The 7,699-nt window shown below is 38.4% G+C and overlaps 1 pseudogene; it reads right to left on the minus strand.

Moving 5' to 3' along the window:
• Nucleotides 1–2,244: 2,244 nt before the first annotated feature.
• LOC118705918 lies at nt 2,245–4,404 on the minus strand (annotated as a pseudogene).
• Between the last annotated feature and the right edge of the window lie 3,295 nt (nt 4,405–7,699).

Consider the following 7,699-nt stretch of genomic DNA (forward strand, 5'->3'; position numbering starts at 1 on the left):
CCTGCAAACTGCCATGGATTTTATTTGTGCAGAATAAATGTCACCAGAGCATGTCCAAATTAATACCTCATGGTTATCAAGTACCTTTTACATATGTATGTAGCCTCGTATATATTTGTACCTATGTGTTTCACGAATATAAGGTCACTCTTGGTACTTATACTTAATGCATCCTATGTTTCTGCTTACCCTACGCTTACCACATAAATGAATTCTGGCTGTCTATGCAAAAAAGTTTTGCCTATGTCTCACAAACTACATATTTATCCTATAAAGCACACATGTCAAACACAAGGCCTGCGGGCCAAATCCTTGATAGCATGTGAGTTGGTTAACAGCACTGTTAAGGAAAAGATTGTTCCACTCATTTTAAATTCACATTTCTGGTTAACATTGTCAGCTTATGACTGTTCAGTAAACCATTTGGCCCGCGATTTAGGCTGGATTTTAGATTTTGGCCCCTTCTCTGATTGAGTTCGACACCCCTACTATAAAGGCTTTGGATAACCTCAAAAGCAAATGCATACCACTGATTGGGTGTCTGAAATTCACTCCAGCCCCCTGAACTGGAATCTCTGTGAGAGGCATCTGGACGCTGCAATTGTAAAGCTCTCCAGATATTTCCTTTGTGCAGCCAGAGTTGAGATTCCACCTATGCTGGTAAAAAAAAAAAAAAAAAAAAAAAAAAAAAAAAAAAAGCAGCACACAAATGCACTGAGAGCCCTACCCCTGCTTTACTGCCCATGCCATTTCATCTAGTTTATTACAGATATCTCTCACCACACCAGAGAGGTGTTCCCGGACAAGACACCCTCCTGAGCCAGTGGGAGAGGGATACTCCCAACCTCAACCTCTGTCTTCTCATATAAAGGAATTTATGGGAGAGACTTTGACTGCATAGTGAAAAGCCAATTTATTAAAGCATGAACCTTTATTGAAAAAGCAAAGCAAGCAAACCTATGCATCTGGCTTATGAAGCAAGAGCAGACCGGCTCTCAGCTGATCTCAAGAGGAGGTTGGGTTGGGGTTCTGGGGCCTTATATACCCTCCTGTCTATAGGTTTCAAAATTTCTTGGCTGAATATTTTGATACAGATTAATTCTCAAGGTCCCTTTTTTTGTTCTGGCCTTCCCAGAATTCATGAGAAGCACCTGGCACTTTATCTTGCCAAGCCTTGAGAACGCTGGCTTCTCTGCTTAGGGAGTGAAACTGCCCGTTTTTTCCTTCCCCTCCCTTTCTGCCCTCTCTCCTGAGGGAGGTTTTTAACCATTTGCTCTTACGTTCTTGGCTGGGAGGACAATGGTTTGTAAGTTACAAGCTGGCTGCACATTGCCCACACTGTTTGGCCTTGTAACTTTCCCGTCTCAGTTTTCCTGCTCCTCCTGCCTTGGAATCCTGTAACACATCCACCTGGGTTCTCCCTATCCAGCCAAATCTTATGTAAGCCCCATTTCACCCTAAAGCTCTGTCTAATCATTCCCCTATATTACAAATTCGCCTTCTTAAGGTTAACTTGCAATTGAGAATTGCCTCATCAGTTCAAAATGTTTTCTGAGTATTCTCTACTATTTGCTACTTAATTTTATGCATGCTGCACTATTATTTTTACATTGTTTAATTTATTTATGCATGTATTTTATTGGTACTGAGCTCTTTATTTATGTATATGTGGACTGGGTAATGATGAGAGTTTGGGCAGCAGCTGAGGAAGGGATGACAATAAGACAACCGTAAGCAAACCTCAAGGGAGTTAACCTTGTGGAAATGACCTTGAGACAAGCAAGCAGACTTGACTGATTGTTTACTAGGAGAGAGAGGGAGAGGTGAAGAGAAGAGAGAGGTTTTAAATTTTAGAAAATGAAAATGCTTCAAATTAAAAAATGGAGAATTTTTTGGCTACCTCCGTGAATCTAAAGAAGTAACCATTTTTAGTAAACTATTGTTTGGTATGTCAATATTGTTATGTAATAGAAAGTAACTTATTTGCATTTTATTTAAATTATCCTACATATTTAGTTCCAAGGTCATACTGTTTGGCTAAAAAACCAATTCTGAAGACATATTTATCAAATTATATTAAATTGATTGCAGCATATACTATCTTCATCACCAAGTCTCAGTAGTACATAGCACTAAATTTATACAGAAAATATTACACACTAGAGCAAAAATTAGAAAGCTTTTTTAATAAAAACTATTTTAGTTGCCTGATACCAACTCAGAAAATTTGTGTTCCTGACTTCATTTTTTTTTTTTTACATAGAATAAAGCTTTATTTAACAATCTGAAAATATGTTCTTTTGGCTTTAAGTCTTCAAAATGAGTAGAAATCCAAGATTTGTTTCCTGTTCTCTGAATATATAGATGCTTTTGCTTATTATACTCATTTTAGCTCCACTTTATTTAATATATAAAGTCTTATTATATAACAATGCTAAAATCTGAATTAAATATTCCCTAAGTCTAACAATCTCTTCTCCCAAGCCTGCCTGCCTGCCTCCCTCCCCTAAGTCTGCCCCTCAGCATCCATTAATGCTAGGTCTTTACAGACAACCAGCATTCACTTTGAGAACTTAGAAATGAATGTTTGACTTTAAGTCCCTGTGTTTATATACCTTCTAGCTGAAGAGTTCCTCTGGGTCTGGGAGATGTACATATGTGGGAGGGTCTTGGCAGTTGCTCTTCAGAGCTGTGCACTTTGAACAGTAGGTACCACTTCTTGAAGCTCAGGTGCTGTGATGTTGCATAAAGCTGGAGACCTTGGTTCTCAGGGGGGTCAGACAAGATAAGCTTATTGTTCCCTTCTTTGTCTCCCATCTTACTTGCCTTGTCAGAGTCTGAAAAAACCTGAGGGATCACCGAGGTGGGGAAAGTACAAAGATCTGGGTTCAGATTGTCTGTGTTCTCCTTTTCTTTGTTCTCAGGAGTTCTTACCTTCTGTGGTGGCTGTGGATCAGGAGAAACCTCCAAAGTGGCCCTGGAACTAGGACTTGAAGTTCTGGAACAAGGAGGCTCTGGAGTTGGAGGGTGAACCCTGTTTAGAGGCTGTAGGACTGGAGGGTATGTTCCCCTGAGGAGGTTCTAGAGCTGGGAGTGGCTCTGGAGGTTGAGGCCTACTAGGGGTGTTGAGGTCCTCCGGGCAGGGGCTCTCTTCTTTGGTTGTTCAGGTCCTTCACTCGAGATTCAGGTTCAGAGAACAACTTCTGGGAGAGATGCAGGCTGTTCTGAAGGGATTGGGGCTCTGCCTGGGGATGGAGCTGGGAAGCCAGGGAAAACTTCCTCCTGGGACTCACCAGCCTCCGTGGGCTGGGCAGAAGAGGGCTGGGCCTGGGTAGGGCCATTGCAGTATGGCAGAGGCTCTTCCTCCTCAGAGGAGTTGGCTTCAACCTCTTCTTTCCCTATTTCCTTTTCTTTTAAGAGCTCGTCTTTCATCTCAGAGTTGTCTTCTCCCTGAGCTGGATCCAATGTGATCTCTTCTTCACTTGCTGAAATGGAGTCCCTCTCACTTGTCAAGAAAAGTGTAGAGGGACTGGTAGGTGAGGTAGGAGGACTGGAGGCTGTAGATGTTTGAACTGGGGAAGAGATGACTAAAGAGGTCTGCTGCTGCTTGATAGTCCCTTTACCACAAAGACTTTGTTGGAATGTTGCTTCTCCAGTTTGTTCATCACTTCATACAATTGTGGCTCAGTTTGCTCATTTCCCTGTAGAAGACGTCCTTCAAGTTGGAAATGTTTTGAAAGATGGTCACATAACAGTCAATACTACTATTATAAAGAACAGGTAGCTCCTCTAGTAGTTCTTGGTTCAGATCTTCAAACACAAGCTGGGCTTTGTTGAACTCTTCACCTGCCTTGGCAATCTTGGCCTCATCTTCTTGGCATCCTGTACCGCCTCCAGGTAATGTTGGGCATTGTCATAGTCCAATGAGTTTCCAGCCCCACTTGGCAATTCTTTCCTTAATTTCACCAAACCGGGCTACAGAGTTTTCCATGGTCCTCAAAGCCTGGTCAGCTAGTTTCTCTTCACAGTCTTCCCAAAGGAGACCATTATTCCCTCCAATGGCCTTCAGCTCCTCATGACCATCCCACTCACTGCTGTGGATCTCCTGCAGGGTTTCTGACACTCTCTTTGAGCTTTCATGCATTACTTTGCACTAAGGAAGTTCTTCAGCTGCTTGTTTAGCTTGAGGCCCTCTGCCTTTTGATGGTAAAAGTTGTTGGCCCTTTGTTCAAACCATTCATCTTTGGTTTACACAGTTTTCCCCAACTTCTGCAGTACCTTTTCCTGGGTCCTGCTGAACTTCTGTACCTGCCTGGCAAAGAGGTCAGCAGCACCACCAGCCTTGCCCTCAGCCATCCTGCCAGTTCCCTAGGGGGAAGTGGCCCTGATGGAGAGCTCCATGGTTTTCTGGAGGCTCCTGAGGAGGAAGTCTTCAGTGGCCTGTTCTTGACACAAAAGGAACATTTTCTTGTATTACATGAGCTTTATAATTTTCCATTTGATAAAGTTGTTTTAATTAATTGCTAAATATGGTATCTTAAGATTTGATTGTGGCAAGAATTTGATTGAGCTGATCCTGTTTTACTAAATAAAGTGAAATAAAGATGCAGTCTAGCGTCAGGTTTATTATCTATATAAAGATATATACACCCCTAATGGAATTCTTGAGAAATAGAATTTTCTGTTAGATTATCAGAACTGTTAATCACAATTACTGCTATTACTTTCCACATGACAGGAAGTATTAAGGAACTGCTGTCCACAAAATGTCACTCAACAGTCTTCTAATTCAACAGCAAGAAACAGGGGAATACCTGAAAGTGTGCTTGGTCTTGGTTACATATTAGATAAGTTACTAATCTTGTCAAAAGTTACTGTATACAGTATATGGATAGAATTAAAAGTACATCTTCCATTACTGATATTCTTCCCTGTAAACAATTAACCTTATTAGATTTTTTTATGTCCTGGATTCCTACAGCAGGTGGAACACTTTAAATTTTGCCTCTCTACTAAATTAGTATTATTAATTATAAACTACTAATAGATCTAATGCTTTATCAGGACTATAACACATTATGTTCATTTTGTTTGAGCAAGACCAAATTTGCAATAAAAGTGACAGTTGTTAGATTTTAGTGCCAAAATAAAGCCAATTATATGGGCCTTTAGATAAATTAGGCAACTATGGAAGAGACAGTAGCTGGTTTCTCAGTGGTGGAAATTTGGAATTGTTACAAAGATGCAACATTCCAAATTTTGTGAATGTTCAGATTAATTTACTAGTATACTAATTAATAGTATATTTATTCATGTAATATTTTTGATAAAGCAATATATATTGAAAACACCTTTTTATAGAATGTCCACTGTCTTTATATAAATGCCCTCTGTTCTGATATGTGAAACTCTTTTAAATGAGCAGAACTGCTCCGCACAGGCTGATTCTGATAAAAACAAGATTTAAGATAATAACTGATCCATCTCCTTTTTTCTGCCAGTCTAGGACCTTTTAATCTAAAATAATTTTCAAATTCTTGTTTCATAAAGTAATATTTCACACAGCATTATCATGGGATTACATACATATTTATCACCCATTGTGGGAATATTTACCCCAAATCCTCATCATTGTAGTTTTTCAGAATAAAGAAAAGCAAATGCTTTACTATTTTAAATTCATACTGAATTTATCAAAGCCAATAGTTTAGTTGTAGTGTTAATGAGGAGATAATTTTACTCTTTTGGAAAAGATAAAGGAAATTATCCCCCCAAAGAAGTTGTTCAGAATAAAAATCACTTTTGTTAATCTAATTACTAATCTAACCATATGGCCTAGTAGCAATGTGCATATCAACACATGTCAAGAGGAAATAGCAAGGGAACCAGTCTTGTATTGCATACTTCACAGGAGACCACCAAGAAAATGAAAAGACAATCCACACAATGGGAGAAAATGTTTGCAAATCACATATCTTGATAGGGGATTTGTACTCAAAATATCTAAAGAACATTTATAACACAACAATAAAAAGACAAATAGCCAAATTAAAAATAGAAGTATTTGAATAGATATTTCTCTGAAGAAGAGCTGCAAATTGCAAGCCATGAAAAGATGCTCAACTACATTAGTCATTAGAAAATGCAAATCAAACCCACAATGGCATGCTATGTTATACCCACTCAAATAAGTAAAATAAGAGATAAAAATAATTGTTAGCAAGGATCTTGACAAATTCAAACCCATATGCATTGTTGGTGGCTTTGGTAAAATAGGGAAGCCATTTAGAAAAATATTTTGGCAGTTCCTCAATATGCTAATTAAATATAGTTACTACATGACCCTGAAATTCCACTCATGGGTATATATCTAAGAAAATAGAAATGTGTTCACACCAAAACTTGTATATGAATGTTCATAGCATCCTTATTCACAATAGCTCCAAAGTGAAAATAACTAAAATGTCTATCCACTGATGCTTAAACAAAACATGGTACATTTATACAATGAAATATTATTCACCCATTTAAAGGAATAAAATACTCATACATGCTACAACATGGATGAACCTTGAAACTTCATTATTTTTAAAAAAAATTATTTTGCTATTATTATTATTATTTTTTTTAATCCTCATTCAAAGATATTTTCCCATAGTTTTTAGATAGAATAGGAAGGAAGGGACAGAGCAAAACATGGATGTAAGAGAGAAAAATCAGATTGATTAACTCCTGCACATCCTCCTGCACATCCCCCAATTGGGGCCAGGGATTGAATCTACAACCCAGGTATGTGCCCTTTACTCGGAAATTAACTCAAGATTCTTTGGTCTGCAGACCAATGCTCAACCATTGAGCTGGGTTTGTTTTTTTTCCTTCTCAGCTACTGAACATTTTATTTCCATATATTTTTTTTTATTGTAAGACTTAAATTCTGCTATGGACTGTTACTCTTTTCTTTACTTTTTTTATAAGTGAAAGATAAAGTGGAATTTTATTATTCTTTATATCTGGGAAAAGCCCAGTTTTTTCCTTAGGCAAGCACATATAATTAGGTTCTAAATTAATGTTGGAACCTTAATATATGGATGAGTGCTCTTTTTTTACTTTTTAAAAAAATTCTCACCTGAGGATTTTTTTCTATTGATTTTTAGAGAGAGTAGAAGGGATGAGGAGAGAGGGAGAAACATTCATATGAGAAAGACACAACTATTGGTTGTCTCCCCTACGCACCCAACTGGGATAGAGTCTGCAACCAAGGTACATTCCGTTGATCAGTTTTGAATGTGGGACCCTTCAGTCTGAGGGCTGACACACTATCCACTGAGCCAAATCGGCCAGGCCTTGAAACCTCATTCTAGTGAAAAAATCCAAGCACAGAAGTCCATATATATTATGATTCGATTTATATAAAATTTCCAGAATAGGCAAATTTATAAAGTAGAACTGGAGTAGGAAAAGGAAAGTGAGTACTAATGAGCATGGAGCTTCATTTTGGGCAATGAAATGTTCTAAAATTAGATAGAAGTGGTAATTACACAACTCTGTGAGTATAATTAAAAAAAAACAAACCGCCGAAACCAGTTTGGCTCAGTGGATAGAGCATCGGCCTGTGGACGGAAAGGTCCCGGGTTCAATTCCGGTCAAGGGCATGTACCTTGGTTGCGGGCACATCCCCAGCTGATCGATGATTCTCTCT

Source organism: Pipistrellus kuhlii, unplaced genomic scaffold, assembly GCF_014108245.1.
Source record: "Pipistrellus kuhlii isolate mPipKuh1 unplaced genomic scaffold, mPipKuh1.p scaffold_m20_p_5, whole genome shotgun sequence".
Classification (NCBI taxonomy): Eukaryota; Metazoa; Chordata; class Mammalia; order Chiroptera; family Vespertilionidae; genus Pipistrellus; species Pipistrellus kuhlii.